We start from the raw sequence: 27,310 nt of genomic DNA on the forward strand, positions 1-27,310 counted from the left end.
ACGAGAAGAGGGCACAATAAGGGGAAGGAAAATGGTCCAATATGCCCCCAACTCCTCTATACCCAAACCCTGTAGGACGGTGATGAGAGTCAAAGGTGTGTTTACTCCCCAACACCTTCAAGAATGGCAAATTCAAAACCCATCTGGTTTTCCCACCAAAAACGGCTGCCTTGAAATCACACGGTTGATTCCCTCTGTAGGGGAACTCACTTTAGGTGTGATTTGGCTCCAGCACCTAAGGTGTCTGGGAAATGTTGGACTCTCGGTTTAACCCTCTGTAGCCTCAGGCTTGGCTGACTACCCAGAACACCAGAATGCTGCACAAAAGTAAACATCATGCCCCCGGCAAGGAGGTTAATGAACGTATAGACTGTGATAACTGCCTGATGTTATCTGTTGACTTAGGAATGCATTGTCCTTTCTGGTGGTCTAGGGACTACCCACCATATGGTTTTACTATTAACCCCCTATACAAAGGGGCTCCTGGGAGGGGTGTGGATTCCTCCTGGCTGGCCACCACTGGGAGCAGCAACTGCTTTGGCCATGCACATAAGTCATGCAACCAGAAAAGACAGTGTTCGTGCTGCCTGTCACTATCAGAACCCATAAGTAGAAACAACGATTGAATCTTTATGGGCACTTTATTCAGATGCCAGCAATCTGAGAGGTGGCAGGTTGCATACCGCAAAAACAGCCTTGACGTCTCATCTTAAGCCAACATTTTTATAAGGAGAAGAAAGGGTAGGTAAGGGGTTTGGGGAAAAGGTTAATCAGATAAGGGTTGCAGTCCTGCTGCAATTTTCCCAGTACTGCTGTATCTGTTGACCAACGATTCTTTTTTATTTTAAGAATGTAATTTTATTTAGAGAATGACAGGTGGCTGGTCAAATTTATGCTTGAGACATTTATCCATATTTAACCAGAGACGCTGCAGAGGCTACTATGCCAGTCAGCTATTCTAAACCCTTTTATGTTAAATATGGATATTTTCCCAATATTACTCTTAAGTCATATCTCACTTATCTTCCTCCTTAGAACTGCACAGGCTTGCTTTAAATAGTTTAAATGCTTGTAATAAACTGCAGAGTTCATTAAGAATAGAGGTACTTTGGTTAATGCTCAAAATGGTGTGGCCAGAAGTAAAGCAAGTGTTATTAAATGTGAATGTAATCTTTATCAACACAAACTGAACTTTTTCTCCTAATAAAAAAGCTAGTCCAATATACAATCTCATTCTATAAAAATATATCACTTCCAAATCACAGTGAAAGGAACTTGAATAATTTACCAATTTTTTTTCTCCTATGTGCCTTAGAGATACCTCACTACAAACTGGTATCAGACCCAACAAAATGACATTTGCAGAATGCAGTATTGCAGTGACAGTACTGAGAATGATTGTTACAAACTCTCTGAATATTAAATGGCTATACCCCAATTATATAGAACATTGTGTAACAGGATGCAGCCAGGGGGGGCCCAAAGAGGGATTTGTACTGGGGTCCGGAACTCAGGATGTCCAGGAAATATTAAAAATACAGGATGTCCTCACCCCCCCACAAGTCTGAACTGGGGGATGGGACAAATGCAGCAGGGCCATTGAGAGTTATTTTGCATATCAACAGTTTTTGCAAATAACCAAAAAAAATGGTTATTTAACGTATCCGTAACTTCTGATTTTATAGATACATTAAGTAGCTGTGGCCATGCTTTGAGCCAGGGAGATGGGAGGGACTTCAACCCAGGATGTAACGGGGAGGCAACTCCCCCTGGTTACAGCACCTGTGTGAGAGCTTGGAGATGATTGGCTCCATACCACGGGCCATGCCCACTACTACTGCCATAGGACTTACTATGGCAGCCCAGAAAAACTGGAAAAAATACCACAATGCTGGCAGGTATAGGCGATTGTGGGAGGAGTTGGGAATCGGGCTGCAGAAGAAGACTCATGCCAGGATTTAAACGCAGGCACGGCAGCCATATGGGTTGGAACCCCACAGTTTTGGGGCTCCCTTTGCCACATGGCTTAGGAAACAGGAAAGCAAGATGTAGCAGTGATGCAGAGCTCTCTCTTAGCAGTTTAGAAGAATGCAAGAGAGACACTGCAGGAAAGTAAGGGGTGAAAGGACTCTTGCTGGTGGGCCATGAGAAGGTGCCATGTAGTCTTGGATTAAGAACTGGAGATCCTGGTGACAGAGCTGATGGTGCTGGGAACCATGGGAGGCTGAGCAGCCAAGCATGGATTATTGGAAGAACCAGAAGCTAGCTGAGCCACAGACTTCTATTTCTTTTCCTGATATACGGTACCCCTGACTGGGCAAAGGGGGGAAGGAACCACTGTGTGTTCATGAGTGTTTTAAGGGACTTTGGGATTTTAACAGAAACATTAAGTCATTACTCTAAGTCTGTATAACTTCTGAATAAATAGTTCCTTTCCTTTTCATCAATCTCTGACATTGAGAACTATAATTCCCTGGTGGAGGGCAAGGCAAACCTAGTACAGGGAGACCCCAGGAGAGGGGAGTCCATTCAGGAATAGTATCTTGCCCCACCCCCCAGGTCTGTTCTGTAACAATTGGTCCAATAACAAAATAGAAAACCACAGCTGGAAATTTATCTCATTCAATGTTCAGGGATAAAGTTACCCATTCTTCCCATTATTTTCTGTAGGTAAGCCCCCTTTTTATATTGAAATCTGTTGGGAATTAAATTCAGGTATTTTTCCAAGCTACCGTATGAAGAGGATGCTGAAGGCGATCACTATACAGCCTAATGCAACATAAGGACTCTTCCAGTCACCAATTCTGGCGCACTTCCAAAATATACCCAACAACCCAGTTTTATTTCTGTCCAGGAGACTGGGTGCCAAGGCTCAGATATAAGTACCGGTACATATAAGCAGCAAGATTAGTCAACGGACTCTGAAAATTGAAAATGGCAGACACAGTGAAGCTGGTGAAGCCCCAGCCACATCACCCTTCCTGTTGATCAACAATTCTTCATCTGCATCACAAACATGGGTTGCAGACCCCCTGGGGCACAAACACTGAACTGCTGTCAACTTCCTGGAGTCTTGAGGTCATGTATTACAGTTCCTGGAATAACAGCTTTCCACATGCATTAATCACTTAAGCTTATCAGCTACAACTGAAGCTATAATCTTTAACTCTTGTGTTCCCCTATCAGTTTCTCCTATTAAAGCTCTTATGAATTTGAGTAAGGCTGTAAGTCAGTTCTTCGGAATCAATCCTGAATTTGGACTTTGGAGCTTTCCCCCAACTCCCTTGTTTCACAAAGACAAAAAAAGCAAAGTACATGTGCCTAAGGGAAATAGACCTCTGTGAGAGTTATGAAACTGACCAGCCAATCAACAAATACATGTAATTTCTCATTCATCTTGCCGAGTTTCATAGGAGAAATCATACATGTCCACACATGTGGGCAGGGTGTCTAAAGGTATATGCTTGGGGTGGGAGGGGAAGGCAGTGTGGGAATAGGGGTACCTCAAACGGGCAAGAGAAAGGAGGAGGAGAAAGATGAGGGTAGAAGTGAAGAAAATATGCCTGATCTAATTCCCTTTATCAAGTTAGCATGTTGTGGAGCGTGATTTTCCAAGATTTCTCTTGGATGGTTGGTTTTTTTGTGGGTCTTCAGTGGTAAAGGAGCTACATTCCTGTAAAAGTTAACAGTGTCAATAGTACAGCCTTAACACAGCTGGGACATGTAAGGAGTTGTCCAGAAATATGACAGGCAAACCTGACAAATGTACCTTGGCACAAAGCTTACTCTTCAGGGGACAATCTAAGTTTCTTGAAAGGCAGGACCAAATTTTCTGCATTTTACAGATTTCAAAATGAACAGAGCTTTAACCTATTCCACCCACACAGTCATTACTCCAGATACATTACAACCATAAAAATTCCATCACTTTACAGATAAATTCACAACAAAAGCAGCTCATATTTGCAAACAATCCTCCAGGGGATATACAAATGTGCTAAAACCCGCACACCATTTCAGCATCATATTAGAAATAATAAGGTTGAGAGCACTCCCAAGATGACGCTCGTGTGATGGGTTTTGGGCTAACAACAGGAATTTTTAATGTCTAACAGCTAAAACAAAAACAAACAAAAAAAACCAGTTGAATAATAAAGTAACCAGATATTGGGAGAGAAAGGCGTATGAATGGAAATGACAGATTCTGAATAGTGCTGACCATAGGTCATATCTGTTTTTATCAACCTTTTTCTGTTACAAGTGTATTGAGAAAAGGGAGACAAAGGTGTATTCATCTCCAGGTACCTATCGGACATTTCTGTGTGTGTCACCTGGCACCCCTAAGAACTCATTCTGCCCTCAGTGAGAGGGCCAGGGGTGAACTAGCAAGGAAAACTCCAGAGACTTAAAATGGACAGAGTTAAGTCAACCCTACCCTCATCTGCTCTCAGGCACTAGAATCAAAGCTCTGTGAGAAACATTCAGGGAGGGTTGCTTTCATTTGTCTGAGAATAGGAGCAGGGCACAAGCCATCCACCATGGCATGAGCACACAGCCCCACACTTGGTTTAAGCTCCGTGGTCAACGTCTTGAAATTCTTGATTTATGAACAAAGGGTGCGCACATTCATTTTCTACTGTGCTTTGCAAATTATGAGGCTGCTCTTGAGTAAGAGTCTGGTTTGTCTCACTGGCTGCTCTTCAAACCTTTCCATCAGCTAACATAGAAATCTGGCTATACATGCCAGATTGTGTCACTGTGAGAAAACCAACAGAAAAGGGCAGAACTCATCAAAAGCTGGCTGGGCATGTGGGAACAGGACATTCTTCAAACAACTAAATCATTACGCAGACAATATTAACAGAAATCCAGCCTCAGAGGACCTCTGGGGGAATTCTCAAATATATCAAAAAGCGCTACATCATCAAAGGAAAAACAGCATGTCTGTAGCAGGAACGAATGGGAGGAAAATTCTAAGGAATCAGTATGATCATGGTTGAACTATGTTCATTGACTAAAGAATATCCATGGAGTTCCTAGAACATGCTAGGCATGTTAGGAATTATTCTTTGACTGCGTTTTGTTTCAGTTCGTAATCTTTATTGATTCTGAGTTAGATGAAATTGCTCAACACTGTATATGAGTAACTCTAGGATTCACAAACTGTTGCTACCCAATGGAACAATTAGAAAATACCCACTGCTTATTTATATTTGCAAATTTAATTGACTTAGCTAAGCTGTATGTGTGTGTTGATAGTATACTTGGAGATTTTTAACTCTTTCTGATTTTAGAAAGTAAGCAGCACCAGTGAAATATATTCATGGAATGACCAAAAAAAGTACGGTTTTCTTTTCTCTTTTAACAAGAACTAGTTACTAAAAACATGCTAGTCCCTGAACAATTTAGAAGAGCTGAAATCAATATACTTTCATGATGCTTTACAAATTCATTTATTCCTAAAAATGGAAGAAAATCATGATTCTAGAATTAGGCAGAATGAGAATAGGTTTATTCTTACATTCAAGTACAGGTAATACAAATGTTAATGTTTTCCATCACAATTTTGTACCTTAGAGCAGGTATTTTAAAAATATAATCTTGCCTAACAGCGAGGTTAGTCTCCTGTTACATAACTGTAGTCCTCAAAATAAAAATGGAAAATACACTGGTCAAATGTGACATTTTCGTGGAAATAACAGAAATACTTTACAAGAAAGTATAACACTCAGAGGCACCATCTGAACAAAACTGAAAGGCAGAACTGGAGGAAAGCCTTGCCATGAAGAGGAGCACAGAGGACTCCCGTCCTGAGTAAGGCAAGGACGAGCAACGTAAGGGAGTAATTCTAGGTTGTCCTAGGGCCCTACCAAATTTAATTTCAGTTATTGAGACAAGCTGAGCCTCTTTTAAGTGGATGAGAATGTTCTTCAGTTTAGTTTTTTTTTTTTAAGCCTCTCCTTAGATAAGTTGAAAGTTTCTCTTCAGACACTCCCCAAAGAGCTTCTCCGTAAGCCTGCGCCACAGATCCCCACCTGGGGCAGGAACCTGGAGAGCAAAGAAATCACAGCTTTGGACTGTTGAAGAAACCCAGCTCTTTACAGCCACACCCAGCAGCAGTCCCAGGGACAGCTCTTTGCACACATCCAGCTCCCACCCCTTCTCCTTTCTCTCCACCTAGTTTTCTGAAAATCTCTTCTTTTGAATCTGTTTGGCCTCCTCTCTTGATTTCTATCCTGAGGGAGAGCAGGAATCCCCTCCCTGGTGCCAATATGACCAGACAAATCACAAGATTAATACCATTTTCAGAATTTCTGCCTTATGAACTTCTAAGAAGGCAAATCAGAATAAAATTATAGGAGGTTCTGAATAAAATCTGGATCTTGGACATACAAGAATCCCACCACTCCTGAGGTTCCATATACAGATTTTCATAATCAAATAGTGGGGAGATGAGGAAACTAAAAACTGATATAACTTATTTTAATCCATGTACACAAAGATGGAAAACAAATTTAGTGACTAAACATTTAGAAGTAGTTTAAATATAGTATGCATCTATAAATACACTGTGTAAGCTACACACGAACATGGGTATAATCAAGGTATGTATAGATAGGCCCAAGGGTTCTAAAGCTATGCATTAAAAATATAAAAATTAAACACAATTTTAACACATAAAATCCTTTTTTAAATATCTATCAGGATAAGGATATATCCCAATATCCTTAATTATATCCTCATTCTCCCTATTAGTCTGAAAGAAATTATCCCTCAGGAAGCACATAACCATGATTTTTGAAAAGCATAAGTCAGGTAATGTTAAAAAAATAAGTTTTCAGCTCCTTAGCACGTTCCCCAAATAAGTGCTATGCATTTGTAACAACAGCAACAGTGTGAGAGGCACCGTGCTGGGTGCTCTCCATGCACTGTCCTAACTCAGCTTCCTAGGGTTTGTGTGCAACCTTGGTCAATCACGGGCAACTCTGATGACTGAGGTCCTGCTCTGGAAAACATTTCATGAGATAATGGATACAGACAGCATCTTAATTCTAATGTCTAGTGCTGGACATAATGAATGGAAATTATTATTGCTAAACATCATACCAACACTGCAAGGTGGGCCATTCTCACTCTGGGAAAAGTAAGAGTATAACATACAAGTAACTTGCCAGTGAAATGACTAAGTAATTGTGGCCTACAAAACAACTAGCACAGAGATAACAAAGTGCTTAATCAGCAAACTGAGCACACAATACTAATGAGTCTTAAGTAAAAAATTAACATACCCCTATATTCATAGCAGCGCTATTTACAATAGCCAACATCTAGAAACAGTGTAAGTGCCCGTCAGTAGTAGAGTGTATAAAAAAGCTGTGGTTCATTTATACAATGGAATACTAAGCACCAGTAAAAAAGAAGAAATTCTTACCTTTTAGGACAACACATATGGAACTGGAGACTATTATGCTAAGCGAAACAAGCCAGTCAGTGAAAAACAAATACCACATGATCTGACTTATATGTGGAATCTAATGAACATAATAAACTAATGAACAAAACAGAAACAGAAGCACAGATGCATGGAACAGATTGTCAGCTGCCAGAGAGGAGAGGGGATTGGATGAAAGATGGTGAAGGGCTTAATCAAAGAATATTTATTTATGCATCACCTGTGGACCGGGACAACAATATGGACATTGACTGAGGGATGGGAGAGGGCGGGGCTGGGTGGAGGTGAGAAAAGGAAGAAAGAACAGGGACAACTGTAATAGCATAAATAATAAATAAGTAAGTAAGTAAGTAAATAAATAAATAAATAATCAAGCCAATTCAGGCTAATAAAAAAAGTAATGTATTAACTCTTCTCAGTTAATGTATTTAATTTTGAAGCAGCTTTACAAAACTTTAAACTCACATAGGTAGCTATAAATCAACCAAAACTACTTCCAGTACAAATATTAATAAATATAACTTAAAGTCCAAGACATAAAATAACCTTCTTTCTGAATTTAAAGGCATGCTTAGAACCAACCCACAACTGATCAATCACTACAAGTATTTTAAATCATTAGCATAAATTTATTTTTGCACTTTTATTTAAAAAAAAATGACATATAAAATGAACAATACACAAAAAAGCCAACATGCACCCTGATTAAACTGATTAATAGTACACCTGTGTACTATTGATCACCTGCTTTCTCTTTGACTCAGCTATTAGTTTTCACCTTTCTTAGATATAGTCTGTGAAATACAAATAAATATAAAATTCATTTTCATTAGAAAGCAGTCCAAAAAATTTTTGTCACTTAAAATTTGAGCTCAACAACATCTGTGCAATTACAGAATATATCTTGTAAGAATAACAGTCATGTATCATAAATACATACCAGCAGCACAACATGAAAATCATTAAATTTTATTTAATTATGATTTACTCTCTGAAATGCACATCGTCCAGCTTATAATTAATCATAATTATTCAACCCCACAGCATAGTACCACAAAGCATCCAGAGGATTAGGAAACAGACAGCCTTATTTTTTTCTGCCTATTATAATAGAAAGAAAAGTCAGACAATACGGCACCACAGGAAAAGGGCAAACAAATTCATTTCCTATAGGAAAAAAAAAAACATTTAAAAACAGTTTTCAGTCCAATATTCTCCAGGGATCAGTTACCAAGTTTCTGGAGTTCCAGGTTTATGGAAGAAACCATTTCAGATCAATGTGCAAAAACCATTTTGCATCCTTTTCCAGAAGCTTTGTTAATTTTTATTTTAAATATGCTTTATGTTATATCATTGTATCACAAGCTGCAAATTTATAATGTCAAGCTCCACTGGTCAGCAGAGTCTTTTATGAACAAATTCATACAAGTTACTAAAACTACAGCAATTGCTAAGAATATACTACAAGGCCACCCTCACAGGAAAAGTATATAAACACAGAAAAGTAAGAATATGCACACTTGCTCACACATACTGGTGTGTGTGTGTTTGCATGCTGGCTCTAGCTTTCAGAGGCAGAGAGCTAAATTTGGAGGAAAGAAAAAAATTATGTTTCTTCATGGAAACAGTGCTCCTGGTATTTAAAGTCAACCAACATTAAGTCATTTGAGTCCATGGCCTCTCTCTCCTTTGGCTCCACTGCCTGGGACAGAGGACGTACTCTCTCAGACGGAAATGCAGGAGCCGCTGAAATTACTTCAGAACTGGCTCTGATGGAGACAGTAAGAGCTGAAGCTATGGGGACAGCAAACTTCAGAACATCATGTTCTCTGACAATGGGTAGTCAGAAGACAGAGAAAAGGTAACAAAAAACTATAAAGTTCAAAGAAAATCAGAGCATTTAATAACAGATTATCTAATTGTACCCACATCGTTTCTTTCCTTAAATCATACTCAAAATATAATATCTAATATATATTTAAAACATTTTGCCCTGGCTGGTGTGGCTCAGGAGATTGAGTGCCAGCCTGCGAACCAAAGGGTCGCCTGTTCGATTCCCAGTCAGGGCACATGCCTGGGTTGCAGGGCCAGGTCCCCAGCAGGGAGCATGCAAGAGGCAACCACACATTGATGTCTCTCTCTGTTTTTCCTTCCCTTCCCCCTCTCTAAAAATAAATAAATAAAATCTTTAAAACAAACATTTTAATACCAGTTGACATTTTTACATAAATTTTTAAAAACAAGTTTTTTTAAATACAGAGTCTGGCAGAAGTAATACATGCTTGAGTGTGATTGGTAGGTAATGATATGTGTGTAATAATTCATAGTTTTCATTTGAACATTCCACCTAAAATGCCATATGGTATGCTTGAGTGTGGTATTGTTATGTCACAGTTACATGCTTATGATTTTGTAATAAAAGATTTTGTAATAAAAAAGGGACATTACTTGTGGGGGACCATGTATATTTCAATTTGTCTATAAATAACTTAGTACTCTGACTCAATAGACCACAATCAACTAACTGTTTTACACACAGAGAAGGGAATAGTACCAGTTTTGTAAATTTAAACTCAGAAAAGAGACAGCTACCCTGAAAGAATAAAGGGCTATATTCCAGGGACACAGAGAACCTGAGGAAATCAAAATCATGTATCTTTAAATTTTTATTTTTAACTTTTTTTATTTCTTAGTTTGGATAAAACTGTGAAATCAAATTTAAAAGAAACACAATTTAGTTTGAAATTTTTTAAAAAAGGAAAACATTTTAAAGTTTTAGCTATGGCCTCTGTCAAAATATTGGTACTCACCTACATTCTCTGCTGCAAAAAGTCTGTCACAACAAAGGATCCTCAAAATGGACCTTTGTACCCCATAACCCAAGGGCTTTCAGAAAAAAGAAGCACAACTCTTGTATCACCTCCTCTTAAATTCTGATTTCCTACTCTTTATTTTAAAATGTTAAGAACTTAACAATTATATTGACTTATTAAGCATTCAATGGTGATTCAATAACAATGACCTATGAACAAAGAACGTGAATAAAATCCTAAGCCTTTAGACCTAAGACCTGCCCACATTATAGAATGCACAAATGTCCAAGCTCTTCAGAAATTCTTGGCTTTGTCTGAAAATTCAGAAACATCTTTAAAAATTGATATACTTTCATTTTCCACCCCACTAAAAATAGCTTTTCTCAACTCCTGCACCAGTTGAGGCCAGCATGTGAGAACACATCCAAAACAGGGACAAAATAAGTCACAATTAGCGTAGAAATGAGAAAGTAAAAACTCAGAAAAGGAAGAATACAACTCTGGTAAATGCCCGTGATCCCATTTTAAAAGAAAATGGACCCAAAAAAGAACAGAGCCAAAATGAACCAAATGTATGTTTAAATCAACAAAGAGATGAGACAGTTTAAAACATGACATTTCAAAATTTCAAATGTCTTTTCAGCTACATTATCACCCTAACTGACTACTTTCAATTGGATCTCAATAAAACTGACTTCTTTATGCCAAAGATTGCGTCATTTTCACCTATTCAACATTTTGTCTGGCAGAGGCATTCACTTTCTAGCCCACTTGCACCACACACACCTCTCCCTCCTTCCTCAGTGACTGGGCACGTACCTCGATGCCAGGGCAGTATTTAAGGTGAACCACCGGCCACCACTCTCTTATCAGTCCTGTAACTTGAGAAATAGAAGCTTCCTCTCTTCCTCCATTTCACTGTCTAAAACAGGAGGAGAACGCATTTTGCAAACAAAATCTTTTATAGAACCCTCATACAAAAACAAACTTAAATCAACATTAGCATAAATTTGTCCTTTAATTTGGAATGTACCTAATTTATTAAAAAGACAATCAAAGAAAACGATGGGGCTATTTGATGAATTAAACAGCAAAATGAAATTGGGACTGAGTATATCAACCTCGAAATCTAATTTGTTTCGTGTATTTCTGTTCTGCTTGCACATTATCAGCTTAAAACTTTTACAAATAAAACTTCCAATTACAGGACACTTTAATTAAACAGATTCAAAAGCTTGACAGATAAGTGGGAAATTTCTGATTCAAAGCTGAATCACTAACAGTAAACCAACTCTCATTCCTTCTGAAAACTACAAGAGCTGAGAAGCACTCAAATCTTAGAAGTGGGGGGAGGGGGGTGGGAAACTCACATCACCATTTGCCATGAACATTCTCAACACACCAACAAGAAATCTTTGAGCAAATACGGCAGGTGGAGAATGCTCTACTCTAAGGTTTGCCCAAAAGACGAATTCATCTAGCAAGACACACTGAAGAATCCGTAGTTTCCAACATTTCACACTAGAGGCATGACATATTTGTACACTCTTAGCAGCTCTAGAACACATTGAGGACCCGACACCTCACTCCACACTACGAGCTGAAATGAAGAGCCCTCTATCTTCACACCTCTACACACAAACTTTATATTAACCTTTATTTGAACACTCTACATTCTAAAGAAGCATGCATAATGTTTGTGTTCTCTTGAAGTTTTTGTGACAGGCTATTACAATAAGGACAAATATAGTCATATTGTACACAGATTTAAATTTTTTAATGTCAGATTTTTCTCTTCTTTACTTACTTCATGGTATGAACCTAAATATATCTTAATTTAAAATGCATGTTGATAAAAGCAGTATCCAACCCACAGTGCACAGTGAAGAGAGTTCTGAATCAATACATGAATCTCAATCATTTATTTATTCATTATTTAATTTCCACACATTTCATAAAATTCAGTAGAAGAACCAGATTCTTCAAAAGGTGGCCATTCCTACACTTACTTCAGTTAGAGAATTTTACTTTACCCCAAACTCATATTCTATCTGACCACATTCCTTGCTGAAAACTCAGAGAATAGAACAACTCCAACAGGGCGACATTACACATTTATTAGAGACATATGGAAGGAAAGATACATTATAGAACTTAATTTGGAAAACACTCCAGAAACAAAAACCCAAGATCATCACTTATTCTCAAGAACTTCATTTTTTCAGATTTATATATGCTTTCCATAATTTGTATATAAATATCTATTTTAAGTTTGCAGGCTATTGCTGTTTTAAATTAAAAACCAAAGCCTCCAGATATCATGAATTAAGTATGGAGATATCAAATAACAAAATTATATGTTTGGAAGGAAATTATGTTTCCTTCTTTGAAATTTCTGAAAATAATTCTACATTATAACTTCTACCTCCAAAGCTAGTCATTTTAAATTGTCACAAGAAGAGCCCTGGATAGTGTAGCTAAGTGGATTGAGCACTGGACTGCAAACCAAAGGGTCGCTGGTTCCATTCCCAGTCTAGGGTACACGCCTAGGTTGTGGGCCAGGTCCCCAGTGGGGGGCACGTGAGAGGCAACCACACATTGATGTTTCTCTCCCTCTCTCTCTCTCTCCCTTCCTCTTTCTCTAAAATTAAAATAAAAATAAAATATTTTTTAAAAATTGTCACAAAAAGATAAGCTACAGCCCTGGCTGGTGTGGGCTGGTGTGGCTCAGTGGATTAAGGGCCAGCCTGCGAACCGAAAGGTCACCGGTTTGATTCCACACTGTGGCACATGCCTGGGTTGCGGGCCAGTTGATGTTTGTGTGTCTCTCTCTTCCCCCTCCCCCTCTCCGAAAATAAATAAATAAAATCTTTAAAAAAAAAAAGATTAACTAGAAGAGAGTATTTTTCCCTCTTCTGTGGTTGAGTGAGAAGTCACTTACGAGATAAAAATGAGTTTGTATCTGTAAAGAAGATAGTGATTATAATTAGCCCCATCGGAATACATAAAAATAAATAAATTATGGTGAATAAACTATTGGATAAACTTCAGTCAGCTACTTAGTTTCCTTTACCCACCCCCAAAAAAGCTTTTTGAGAAACAAGATCATTTTGCTAGACAAAATAACGCATGACAGGACAGCACTGGCTGGGTTGTGACTTTTACACACAGGGCGTACTCCACACTAGTTTTATTTCTTATAACCCTCCAAAATGATCACTGAGGAGTGTAAATGAGCTTTTCAGTAACTTTTTTTCATTTATTTCCTTTTTTCCTGACAAATGGACTGGTGGTAGTCTTCTTCTGGCCCTTCAACCATGTGTGAGAGTTTAAGAGTTTGCTGGTCATATGTGAAACTTGTGTTTCTGCCCCTTAAGGCAGAGTAAGAAAAATGATAGAACAGCAAAAAATCTACCCCGAGAGTTCTCTACCAAAACACAGAAGCATATGGGGATGTAAGTTGGGCTTCAACAGCCCAGAAGTGAAAACTGACACTTTCACGCACCGTGTGGCTAACACATACAGTAGGAGCCACGGAACACCACCGGGGGCTGCTCCCACCCGCACAGGAACTGCGTTTCCCCACGTCTGACAACATGTATTTATAGCAGACCTGGTTTCTCCAGGCATGACTACTGATACACACCAGAGATGCATTATTTAACAGTGCTACTAAACCAAAATGGGAATTTTCTACGCATCTTTTAATGGGCTATGAAACTTTTTCCCTTAACTAATTATGTTCAGCTTTAAATAACTTAAAACCTTCAACTTTAATCAAAAACAAGGCATTTGAATTTAAAACCTCTGGGACAAGAGTGTTTTACCATCTTAATAAAACAAGGGTTAAAAGGAAAACTAAAAGACCACACTTCCCATAGTTAACCAAAAGGGACCAGAAAAAACCTCAAATGGGCACATCTTAGCAACACTAATAACCCAGCCCACTCTTCAACCCCAGATCCCTGCTCAATCTCCTCCGTAAAGGCCTGCTGACAACCTCGGCCCAAATCCAAGTGTCCTTCTTGCCCTGCCGGACACACAGTGGCCCACAGAACTCGCCCCAAGCCATGTGCTCACTGCTATTGTGACAGCTCTGATCTCTGGGCTGCAAAGATGCATGAGTGCCCTGAAGGGTTACACTGCAGAGCTCACAGTGCTTGGCAGTGTGCACCCACTGAGAGTCCACGAAGGCCTCACTGTGCTCTTTTAAATTTGGGAAGTGGTTCATGTTCATGTGATATTCTATTAGTTCCTAGAGGCTCCTAATGACTCTTAAGGGTAGGGCACCAGGAATCACTGTTCTCACATAACAACATTAGGCAAATGAAGATCAGAAAGGAGCTTGAAGACCACATTACCAGCACACTTGTTGGTGTAAGCCTTGGTTACTACTGAAACCCAGGTGAGGGAAGAGTCCCTTTCCAGGTGCACACACATAACAGGTATCTGGGCTTGTGATGGTGCTTTGGTCTAATATCCAAGCTGACGCTAGAGAAATCCAAGCTTAGCTATTTCCCCTTAATGAGACTTGAATAAGGGTAGGGAGAGGCTTAACTTCAAATCTCAAAAACAGTGAGGAGATTCAAAGTAAGATTAAGTCAACTTGGCCAGAACCCTATCTTAATTTGGGGATAAATTCTTAAACCTAAATTAGGACATGTGGCTAGGACCTTGTCTATTCAACATCATCTTTTTAGAACTCTTAAAACTGCCCAGCAATGGAACACACTGTTCTTGGTTTGGTTGCCTAAAACATTTTCCCACTGGCCTATGCTGAAGGATCATTAACAGACCCATCACATACACATTTAAAAGAAGACATGTATCTTAGATCCAAGAAAAATAACCAGGGGGGAAAGACATGTAAACATCGGAACTACATTCAGCAAGATGCTGACACAGGGGAGCCAGGAGTGGGGTCTGAGGGGAGAGCAGACACAAACCTCCTCTGAAGGCTCCTTCTCAGACATGTCATTGAGTGGGGTGGCAGGTGCACTGGCAACCCTTCTGAGATCTCCCCCCTTCCCCTTGTGTGTGATTCCTTCCTTTCTCCTCCTCCTCTCAGTGTGGGGGACGTGTCTTCTCTGTCTCTATCTCTCGTACTCTCATCATCTCTATGACAATAATGCTTGTCCTTTTTAATCTTTCTTTCCAGGAAGAACAGGGTAAGGAAACAGAAACAGAGCAAAATACTTAGGCATTATTCTGTGATTAACTTGTAACTCTTCACTTGGTAGTACGGACTCTCTGCAAACACTCACAGAGTGCGCATTATATATATTATGACTAAAATATAAAATCAAGAAGAAAATTCTAACTGGTTTGAGGGCTCTAACTTAGATTTAGATATAAACATCTGAAAATTAGCCAAGAAAATGACAAAACACTTGAGAAGAACACGGTTCTGGTCCTCACATATAACACATTTGTGCTTACTTATAATTTCAAGAAGCTTTCAAACCTTCTTTCTAACCACATCCAAAAACAGCACTGACTGGAAGTACACATTCAAACACAGACGTCGTAACTAATGTAATCCCCACGTGAGCCCACTTACAAAGCCTACGCAATCACGTCCAAGGCTCTCTACGTGTTGCCTTCCATGGGCCATATTTTTATAAAACTCCACCTTCGAGGCCACTCTTTTGAATTATTTTGATCTGCAATACCTTGTATTATGCACCAAATTGTGTTTCTCCCCCAAAAATATAGGTTGAAGCCCCAGTACCTCAGAACATGACTGACGTTAGTTGGAGCCAAGAACTTTACGGAGGTAATTAGATTAAAGTGAGGTCACAGGTGTGGACCCTAATTCAGTATGACTGGTATCCTTCTAAAAGGGGGAAACTTGAACACAGAGACAGACACAGAAGGAAAAATAATGGGAAGACACACAGAGAGAACACCATGTGAAGAAATGGAGAACTGGAGTGACGTATCTACAAGCCAAGGAACACATAGGGCCACCAGAAGCTGAAAAGAGGTGCAGAGTAATCCTCTCTAGAGAACTTCAGAGGGAGTAAGACCCTGACAACACCCTGATTGCAGACTTCTGCCCTCCATAATCGTGAGACAATGAATTTCTGTTGTTAGGCCACCCAGTTTTTGGTCCTTTGGTTTGGCATCCCTACAAAACTAACAGGACATCTATGAGGACTTTGAAGGTGTTTTTTAAGTTTCACGTGGGAAATAAGATCATTGATTTCAGAAGGAAATGAGGGACACATACCAGCCAGCTCTCCACCTGGGCATAACCCACCTTTCAATCTGAAACCCAGACAGGACAGGGTATAGGAGCTCACATGCCCTGCCCTCAAGTGCCCAACTGTCCAGGTGCTGGCACAACCAAAATTAAGCATCACTGAATACAGAGTCCATGCTCCTTGGGGATGATTTCCAAACTCCAGTGCCTTTTTTCCCCAACTCTTCCCTTTCCTCAAGAGGTACTGTGTGGTGCTGCGTGGGAGTTCACATAAATTTGCATAGAGTAATGAGGCGATGGGATCATATATTCTTGTGTACTGAACTCAAGTGCATACTCCGATGCATCTTTGCTACATATAGGACGTACAAGGAGCTCGAGCACCAGGCACTGGTGTTTTCTTTCCATATTAAGTAAAACTTGATTGGGAAACTTGTCATATATTAATTCAGTAATATTTACTGAACACCTGCAATGATTTAGGGCAGGGGTTGGCAAACTCTTCTTGTAAAGCCAGACAGTAGGTATTTGAAGCTTTGCAAGCCATTTAGCCACTGTCACTGCTACTCCACAATGACAGCCGCCACAAGGAGTGCCTGAAGGAATAGGGGTGGGGAGGGACGTGTGATTTGGCATAAGGGCCATAAGTCCACTAACCCGATTTAAATGAGGGGGGTATACGGAGCCCTGCCCAAAAGAGGCCTGGGAGACAGGGTGCTCGGGGGAGGGGGGCCTACCAGCATCCTAAACGTATGATCTGGGCAAAGGAGACAGTGAGAAACTGGAGGTCAATAAAAACAAGCTGAAAGGGGAGGGAAAAATGAACAGCCAGAAGGAAAAATGCATCACAGATGGTAGGGTTCACAAGCCAACATTCAAGGTCACAGGTGACACTAATATTATTTAACTATATATTTCAAATATAATTTTTTTAAATCCCTGAGAAAGCCAAGAGACCTACAAATGGGTAAAAGAACAGGTCTTTAAACCCTGCTCCGAAAGGGGGGGAGAGGGTGTGAAACCCCTCCCTCAGCACGGCTCTACCAGCCACCTCCTATCACAGAGTTATGAGGTGAGAGTACAGACCCCGCAGGCCAGTGGGGCGCGAAGCCCCCCGGGCAGGAGCACGTGCCCCGCGCACCCACGCACTGTGCACGTCTATTTTAACAAGCCTGCGTGGGATTCACTGCCCCTGACGCTCGCATTAAACATTTTCAGTATCTTTTAGCAGTTTGATAAAACCTGTTAAAATTAAATTCCGACCACAAGGCACTCATCCACACCTTACGAGGCAAAGGTTATACTAATGTGATCTCTCTTTACAGCCCTTGCCCAAAACCAGAGGAAGTCTTTCAGTCTGTGTGTACAAAAGTACTAATCCAAAAGCACAAAGGGGGATTCCCCTCCTTAATTTACACACACACACAGAGACACACACACAGACACACGAGTTAGAGTCAGTGAGTACAGACACGGCAGTATGTTTGCTCTGCTGCTCAGAGCGTCTCCTTACCATGGCCCCAGAAAGGAAACTGCCCTGACCTGCTGGAGGAAAGCCTTCAGAGGGCCCAGCCACCCTTTCTCACTCATGTACACAGAGACTGATTATTGGGGACCCTTTAACGAGACCGCCCAGTAGCTCGAATGTCTGAGATAAAACACCTCGTCTGGTTGCCATGCCCCCTATTTAGTGACTTGTTTAAAACAACAAACACCAAAATATTCAATACCCTCAGCTTTCACTAGGTGATTTTAAGACTATTTTATGAATAACTTGTCATTTTCCTAAGGTCAATAGTCCATAGTGCTTATTTATTCACTAAGCAAATACTACAGGTAGAGGATGTTTATTTAAATACTTTATTTAAATAGAGTATGTTTAGTATGTAGATATTTAGTTAAGTATCTAATGTGTGAGATTAAATACATGAGGGTACATGCAGCTGCCCCCACTGTGGTCAGCTGAACTTGGTCTGTACTCCATAGATAAATGAGCAGCCAGCTCCTACCTAAGCTACCTAAACACATAGCCCATCGAACTACAAGAGTGTGGGGAGAGAAAAGATGGGACAGATCTAAAATGGCAGTCACAGCAATGATAATTCAAGATTTTAGAAAATAAAAATACTTCCATTCCTTATGCCGGTCCCCAATCACCAAAACTGGAAAAATAAACTCCCTCCTCCATACATTTCCAGGTCTTGTTTGGCTTCGTAAAGGTCTGACCCATGGCCACACCGCCCTGACCAAGGCTGTCCTCGGCCCCACTGGCAGCAGCTGCTCCCTCCTATGTCCTGGTTCCCAACCTCCAACTGCATGACCAGCCACAGGCACCGGCCCAGCCTGGGCACCTCTGTACACACGTAGGCTCTCTCTGCAAGACTGCACGAGGGGAAGCGTGCACATGCGTGTGCACACACCCAGTGATTTCTGGGAGCCATTATCTTTGTTTCCCAAAATACAAATCGACAAGTTTTCATAACTGCCTGAATAACCCCTGAGGCAAGACGTCCATGTGACCAACTTCCCCTGCTGCCCTCCAACAATCAGTCCAACATGTTTTCTTCTAAGTTTGGCACAAACACACAATTACATATGGCCTGAAAAGGTCACTGATGCCAAGACAAGCACAATGATCAGAGTAAGGGGAGCAGCAAGACACAAGTGTGAAGAGAACATTCCCATACCAGGAGTCAGCCTCACCTTTAGGAGGGGATGGATGGTGGCATTAGGGTTCTGGGCGCCTCAGTCTCTATTTGCAGGGTGCCAGTGAAGGGCCTGACCATCCCCCAGTGTCTGCTCAGGTAGCTGACACCTACAGCATCACAGGAATTGCCAAAACAGAGAGCAAATCCTACTGCTCTGACTTCACGTAGCACAGAACTGGTACTTGGCTTGAAAGGGTCAGGCACTTACACTTATTTAAACATCAATGACAGACTTAAAAATTCACAATGCAGTCAGCTAAAAAAGAAAACAAGCACATCTATTAAGACCACAGCAACTGGCTATTTACTGACTTGACTTATTCCACTCCGTGGGTCAACTCTTGCCCCCAATTGCCCACACCCAGAATCTAACTCCATAATCTGTGCCAAAGAGCCATCACAGCCAACACATCCGTTAGGAGGCTGAGGGGCTGCTGTCCCTGTAAGTGCTTTAGGCTTACTCAACATGAAGAAATTACCTTTGGCTTTACAGGGCTGACACAAAACTTACAGGAAACAAAAGGAAGTAAGTGGGATATGCACCATTTGACACCGATAATCACAGATAATGCCGCCAACACCAGCTTCTGTGGCTTTTACACCAGGTAAAAAACTCAGAAATGCTGCTTCTAATTTAGAGAGAAATTAGAAACGGGTTAGGTAAAGGTATACATTTTGAAAATAAGAACATTATGCAGTTAAAAGCTAATGATAATGATTATACACAAATATAAATTGTTGGTATGGTAGCATAGAGTTCTAGGAAATAAACCTATCAAGCTGTAATATCAAAACATTTATAATATTTATACTGGTTCAAATATAAGGAGACAATTATAATTTTGATTATGATTTTTTTAAAGGATTGTTTGAGCATCTTTTTACTTCCTATTAAATCTAAATGGTGCCCTGGCTGGGTGGCTCAGTTGGTTGGAGCATCATCTCATATACCAAAAAGGTTTTGGGTTTGATCCCTGGTCAGGCCACATACCTAGGTTGTGGGTTCAATCCTGTCAGAGTGCGTACACAAGGCAACTGCTCTCACGCCAATGTTTTTTTCTCTTTTTCTCTTTCTCTCCCCTCATCTATCTCTGAAATCAATGAACACATCCTTGGGTGGGGATTAAAAAAAATCTACATGCTGACTAGAGCCCTGTAGCCAGAGACAACTCAAGAAAGAACCCAGGCAGCAGTGGAGTTCTAACAGGGGAGCCCAACTTGTTAGCCAAACAACTGGGCAGAACAGAACGGTCATCCCAAGAAGTTCTCCTGAGTTGGAGGCTACAGTTTCAAGATTTTGAATAACAGGTTACAACTCTGTGTGTTGACCCTCAATTCCATTCTCAGAGCATTTGCCTGTCTCGTTCCAGCTCTAGTTCTGTGACCAATCCCTTTCTAATTAAAAAGGTAGTGTTTAACAGCTGGGCAACCAAAAACTACAAAATGCTAAGTGGTGTTGGTAGACAAAACTCTCCCTAAAAGAAGCAGAACAGGAAGATCACGGAGAACAGAAAGTGCTGTGGGAAGAACAATGGGAATGTGTCCAAAGCATCTTGTTTTAGAACCAAAAAAAAAAAAAAAAACACAAAAAACCCAATAAATAGGGGAGTTGTAGGAAATTATCTCCTGATTACTAAGGAGCTGTTAACAGATGAAGTCAATCTGTATCTGCTAATGTAGAAACACATCCAAGAGACACTGGCACAACAGTGAGCACAGCAGAAAACACGTGTACGTGGGAGGGTGTGTTTGAAACGTTCATATATGTACAGAGACTTCCAGCAGGATGCCCCCCCCCAAAAAAAGATAATTGTGTTTTCCTTCCACAGGAGGGAAGGGGTGTGGCATTTAGGGCATTTTTATTTATTTTCTACTTTACATACTTCCCTTTCCATGAGCATGAACTACATTTGCAATTTTAAAAAAACAGGTTTTAAAGGAACAGAAAGATTTGAGAGCAGAGAAGTACAAGGACTGTAAGACTTGTTCTGTTTAAAAAGAAGAAACAAAACAAGGCTGAAGGTCTCCTCACATGCACAGTGAGTACTAAACAAAAACACTCCAAATGTAACTCAGAAAAGCTTTGTTTTTACAGATATGCCCATATCTGTAATATAAAAAATAGTAAATATAGTTGGTGCTTTCAAGTATATTACAAATAGAAAGAAAGCCACAAAATATCATATGCAGAATTGGGAGCCTTTCGATTTGTTGGGTGATTTCTACTTCAGATGGAAGCTGTAGTGTTGGTAACGAAAGGCTTCAGAAAGGAAAGAGGTGACATCCTGGATATGAAAGGGGTGAGGGCCATGCTGAGATGGTATTTCTGAAGCAACACACACAACACTGCTTCAATGTCCAACACCTGCTTAAAGACCATGTTCCTCCATTAGGTTCCCAGGTAGTAACTCCTAACTGTAGTTCCGGAGAGCTCAGATACCCTGACAATGTCCCAATTTAAAACTCTGCTCCTAAAAGGAGAACTGAGGCCCACAGCTGTGATGTGATTTGCTCAAGCTTAAGTGTCACGGACTAAATAAAGGCTTCTCCCTCACGGGTGCTTGTATTCGACCACATTGCTCATATTCATTACATTCGTAGAAAAAATGCTAAAGGCACACACAGTATTTCAAGTTGTACCTAGAAAGTATTAGTAAGTTCATTTCCACCAAGGTTAGCTCTGGACTACCTTTGTGAGTGAGAGGCCCTGAGCACGATGGTTACGCTTGGGCACTGGGGCCAGACAGTGGACATGAGTCCTGACTCTTTCTTTTCCCAACACACAAAGTTATTAACCCTTTCTAACTGTTCCTAGTGACCTCAGTGGTAAACTGAGGCTAACAGTGGTTAGGAGTCCCCCAGCTTTGACAGTGTTGTTAAAAGGAACAAGATAACAAAGCACTTAGAACAGTACCTGGTACAGAGCCAAGGCTCAAAATTACATCACCTATTATCCTAAACACATCCATCAAGTCTGCTACACTATTCATTCCTTGAGGTCAGTCAACCAAGATGTAGGCAATGGTAGATATATTTGTTTTCATTCTTTTTTCTATCAATTCAATTGTAAAGTATGGTGTGGAAAGGAAAACAAATGTGTGACACCTGCTGGACTGTACCAGCTGCTGTGCTGGGCTTTTATAAATACAACTTAACAATCTTCACATGAGCTGTGTGAGTAGACAGATCAGTGGACCAAGTCTGGGGAGCTTCTGGAACTACCCAAGGTCACTGATGTGACAGCAAGCGGCAAAGTGGAGTCTGAAGCCCAGATGTGATGGGTACAGAGTCTATGCGCACCCACACCACATCACAGTCCATCGGTTTGATTCTACTGATGATAAGAGTTCATTTTCTTAGTTTAATTGTTCTTCTTTAAAAAAATTTTAAAACTCCAATGATTTTTCTTACTCTGCCTGAATGATAACCTAAGCCTCTGCATGTGTTAAAGGCCTTCAACAGCTTAACCCAAACCAACGAACAGCCCTAGGTCCCTAGACATCCACATACAATCCCTCCGCACCACTCCCCTGGAACGGGCGCCTCCATATCTCAGTTGTCCCAGGTCTGCCTCAGCCTGCACTGCATTCCACGGGGGCCCACTCCTCCATCAGCGCCCGTGGCCAACACCTCCTTTCCTCGTGACCTTTGGTGGTGGTCCAACTCCTCTGACGCTCATTCCCTGCTGGTACTGTATCCAATGTCACCACCCAGTCTGTGGAGGCTGCTGGTGAGAGGCTTTGAAAGCTTGAGACAAATAACTGCGACAGTTACTGCACAAGTGCATCTGCGAGGCAGAGTACAAAATAAAAATCCCACCAAGGGTCAAAGGAATAGTGATGCTGAAAATAAAGTGCCAGCTCCCATCAAGCCTAATGTTGTCAACCAATTAGCAGAATAAATTGCCTTACTTCATAATGGGGTATGTCTGTGTTAATTCGCCTACATGCTAGAGTAGAGGATTAGTACATAAAGAAAAGGTGGGCAGGTTGGCATGGCGGCTGTGATGGGCAGGCGGGGGTAGGAGCGGCAAGGCAGGGTTTGGAAAAAGTGTGTTAAACATGAAAACTGAGGGTGGAAGAATTTTGCAGTTGCTCATATTATAAAAACCTATTAGACAAATGTTTGCCTAGCCTTCTCACATTAAAAACCCTATATTATGCAGTAAGAAAGCTGAAAGTAAGGCATGAAACCTGAAAGAAAGGTACTTAAGATCAAAACAAAGTCTGGGGAACATTTTGTAAAGTATAGGATTGTCGAGCCACTATGCAGTACACCGGAAACTAATACAAAATAATATTAAATGTCAATTGTAGTTGAAAAATAATTTTTTTCAAAATCAAGATAAAGTCTAAGACACAAGTTACAGAAATTATATAGAAACACACCTAATTGTATAGTGCACCCTTCTGTAAAAATTCAATAGTTAAATGTTCCAGTTTTGTGCCACCTCCCTTCCAGAAACCAAAACATGAAATAAACCTGTTAGCAAGGATTCATTCAGGTGCCATGAGCAAGTTTCTTGCGAGAGAGACAAAATAATCCACATGCCTTTATTTGCACGCACTTTCCATTCCTTTCAAAAACAAAGATGAAGCCAGAGCAACCTTTCTCCCAATAACTTTTATTTTTATGTCTCATAAGTATCCAAGCAATAAAAAAGAACTCACTATCAAAGGCCTGCCACAGAGTTTTTGGAAGTTCCACAATTAGGCATCCACTGCCCTTTAGTTCACCCCCATCCACAAGTGCTCATGTGTAACAGGCCTTGCAGTAGAGACCAGCCACCAGTACTCTGAGAATTTCCCAACCGTGTATTTGAATTCACAATACTTTGTCACTGGGGGTTTCTGCCTTCAGTAAACATGTGCTTTGTTCTCACAAGTGCCCCTCGCACCTGCCAACTGAAAAGCCACACACACCTCTGCTGCACGGTGGTGCTGCCCTCTAGTGGATGCTGCCAGCACAGCATTTCCAAAGAGACAGCTAGCACGGAGGGGGAAAAAAAGATGTGAAATAAGTGACAGAGAAAAGGCCTGACACAAATTAATGTAAGAAGAGAAAAAGTTGGCCTAAGAACATATAAAGTGATCTCTCCTAAAAATTCAATGGTATTTTATGGACATCAAATAAAGTTTGCAGGCATGAAATATAAAATCTCAGAAATGGAGACATGTCTGTCTATACATTATCTAAAATTTTTATCTGAAAAACCAGCAAAAATGTATCTGTATCTATATGTACCTATATATAACATACACACATACACAAACGTACATTAATTGCCCCCACCATTCTTATATTGAAGAAAGCAATGGCAATTCTAAGCCCACAGAATCTAATAAGATTAGATTCTTTGTCAGATAGACAAAGAACACAGAAAGGTAATTTGTACACTGGGGGGAGAAGGGAGGATGAAAAGTGAACTTCACTAGGCTGTCCAATTCTTCATTTAAAATGCAGTCATTTGCCAGGAATCCGTGCCGGTTAAGAAATACTTGAAATTTAAGAACAATTAAAACTCAACAGGAAGTCATGAAGCCACCAGTATGGATTTGTCATACTTACTTTTTGCTACATATTAAAATCACACCAAAAATTAAACTTGTCCCCTAACTTCATACCTAGAGAAATTTCATTTATAAAACTCAAATTAAGTTCAGGGGAGAAAGCAAAACAGAAAACCAAGCCATGTTTTAAGGTTAGTACCCATGTTGATAAGAAGCTAACTAAAATTTCCAGTAAATCTAGGTAGCAGCAAACAGTTCTATCTTCTGAGACACCTTACACATGCTATTACAACACCTATAATAGTTTCCATGACAGCATTCTAAAATAAAATCTACTTTCACATCACACTCAGACCTATTTCCTTTGGAAAGCACTGCAGGCACAGGCTTGTTCAGGGGCCAGCCATTATGCTCAATCATAAACTGGCAATGACCTCTGCTGGAAAATCCAGGAATCACATCCTAAAACCAAAAGCACAGATTTTCATTACTGAGTATTTTGAAATAAAAATACCTCAAAACAGCTCAAATACTTAGGCTTATCACAGCCTTCTCAATCTGGTTTTACAAAATAGTTGAAAAGCTTAGGCTTTCAGTAGGTTTTGACTTGAAAAATCATTTATAAACTGAGTCCAACTATCCACAAACATCTTTTTCTTTGTATTTATAGGATTCATAGTTCTCCCTCCAGGAAAAATAAATTTCATAATTCTTAGAAGAGAAATATAAAATATGAAACATGGTTATGCAAGGTTATTTCAACTATTATTACTAAGGGTTAGGTCCTCATGCCTTTAGCATAATATTTAACATTTCCTCTGGTTTCAAATTCATTCTAGTCTACCAAACAAGGTAAAATTAGGGAATCCAAGATGGCAGTGGAGTAGGTGGAAGCTAAACTTATCTCCTCCCAGGATCAAACTGGAATCAGAACTAAATTACAGAACAATCATCCTGAATAACCAAGTGAACACCAGGTAAAGAGAAGTCTTGTAACCAGGGATTTGTAGAAGAAGCCACACCAAGACTGGTAGGGTGGACACATAAAAAAAGCTGGCCTCACTCCTAAGGACAGTGGCTATGGATCCAGATGGACACCTCAGCAGCCAAGTTCCCTCATGAGAAGCAGAAGATCTAAACCCCAAGCTGGGCTCCCCAGTCCAGAGCACCAAAGCCAGAAAGAGGTGCCCACAAAATATCTGGCTATGAAAAGCAGCGGGTTTTTTGTCTGCCAGGGAAGCAGGAATCCACTGAGACACAGGCACCCTCTTAAAGGGACAATGCACAGAATTTCATTCACAGCCACTTACCCTGGGCTGGGGCAAAGGGACATGAGGAAAGTCTGGGGTTTCTGGCTCTGGAAAAGGACCTGTAGGGATAGCCACCAGGATCCCTGTGCTGCATCAGTCTCCCATACCACAGACACCATCTTTCTATGGGGAAAGCAATGGCCCCACCTATGAAGTCCCTTTTGTCCCACCCTGCGGAGTTTACGGCTCCTGAGGCACAGCCAGATGTTCTTTCAGTGACTAAGCATAAGAGGCAGTGTGCAAGTGGAGGAGACAGAGGCAGAGAGGATCTCGGGGTGCCTTCAGACTTTTGCTGACCCTCCCCCAGGCCCATTCTGGTAAAAGCTGGCATTGGTGTGCACCTTTATCCTCCCTGTGCAAACCCAGGCCCAGCAGAGGCAACCACACTGTAGATAGCTTGTAACTCCAAATAGGTTCCCCAGAGCCATTCACAGGCAGCATCTTTCCTTGGCATGCACCAGAGTCCCTCCCAAAAGGCCCAGAACCAACACACCCAGTGGCCAGCTCCAGACAAGAGCAGAGCAGGATCCAATAAGCTTCACAAGCAGCATATCCAAAGTGAGATCTCAGCAAGCACCAGACCCTGCTGAGGCAAATTCCGCCTTGCGTGGTCAGCACCTGCACAGTAGTTCGTACACTTCGGGTCAGAGCACATCGTCACAGTAGGCCAGCCTTAGGGTCAATCCCACACACAAACAGGACAATAGCAATTATTGTCTCAGTTATAGACTCAGTTATAACAGGGGAACCACATAATCCACATGAGGGACATTCCTGGAGCACCCATCTCAGAGAAACTGTACCACAAGACACCTACTACAAGAGGATACCTCAAGAAGACTGGGGAATAACATCAGATCTATCTAATACATAGAAACAAACACAAAGAGGCAGCCAAAATGGGGATATAAGAAACAGGCCTAAAATGAAAGAGTAAGAGAACAAGTAAAATCTCCAGAAAAAAAAAGCTGAAATACAGGTAATTTATCAGATACAGAGTTCAAAGTAATGGTGATAAGGATGCTCAACAGCATGTAAAAGGACACAGAAATGATAAAAAGAACCAGTCAGAAATGAAGAATACAGTATCTGAAATGAAGTATACACTGGTAGAAATAAACATTAGGTTGAATAAAGCAGAGGACTGAATCAAAAATTTGGAAGACACTGTAGGAAAAAACACCCAATCAGTGCAGCAAACAGAAAAAAAAAAATTTAAATGAGGATAGTTTAAGGGACCCTTGGGACAACATGAAGCATAACAACATCTGCATCACAGGGGTACCAGAAGAAAAGAGAGAACAAGGGATT

At 40.7% G+C, this 27,310-nt stretch overlaps 1 protein-coding gene and 1 pseudogene across 17 annotated transcripts in view; both read right to left on the reverse strand.

Annotated features, from left to right (window-relative positions):
* LOC139440868 (protein kish-A pseudogene) lies at window positions 1-26,118 on the reverse strand (annotated as a pseudogene).
* Window positions 1-27,310, reverse strand: part of PARD3 (par-3 family cell polarity regulator) — a 715,988-nt gene that overhangs the window by 547,077 nt on the left and 141,601 nt on the right. The window lies entirely within an intron of this gene.

The sequence above is a fragment of the Desmodus rotundus genome, chromosome 4 (genome assembly GCF_022682495.2).
Source record: "Desmodus rotundus isolate HL8 chromosome 4, HLdesRot8A.1, whole genome shotgun sequence".
Taxonomy (NCBI): domain Eukaryota; kingdom Metazoa; phylum Chordata; class Mammalia; order Chiroptera; family Phyllostomidae; genus Desmodus; species Desmodus rotundus.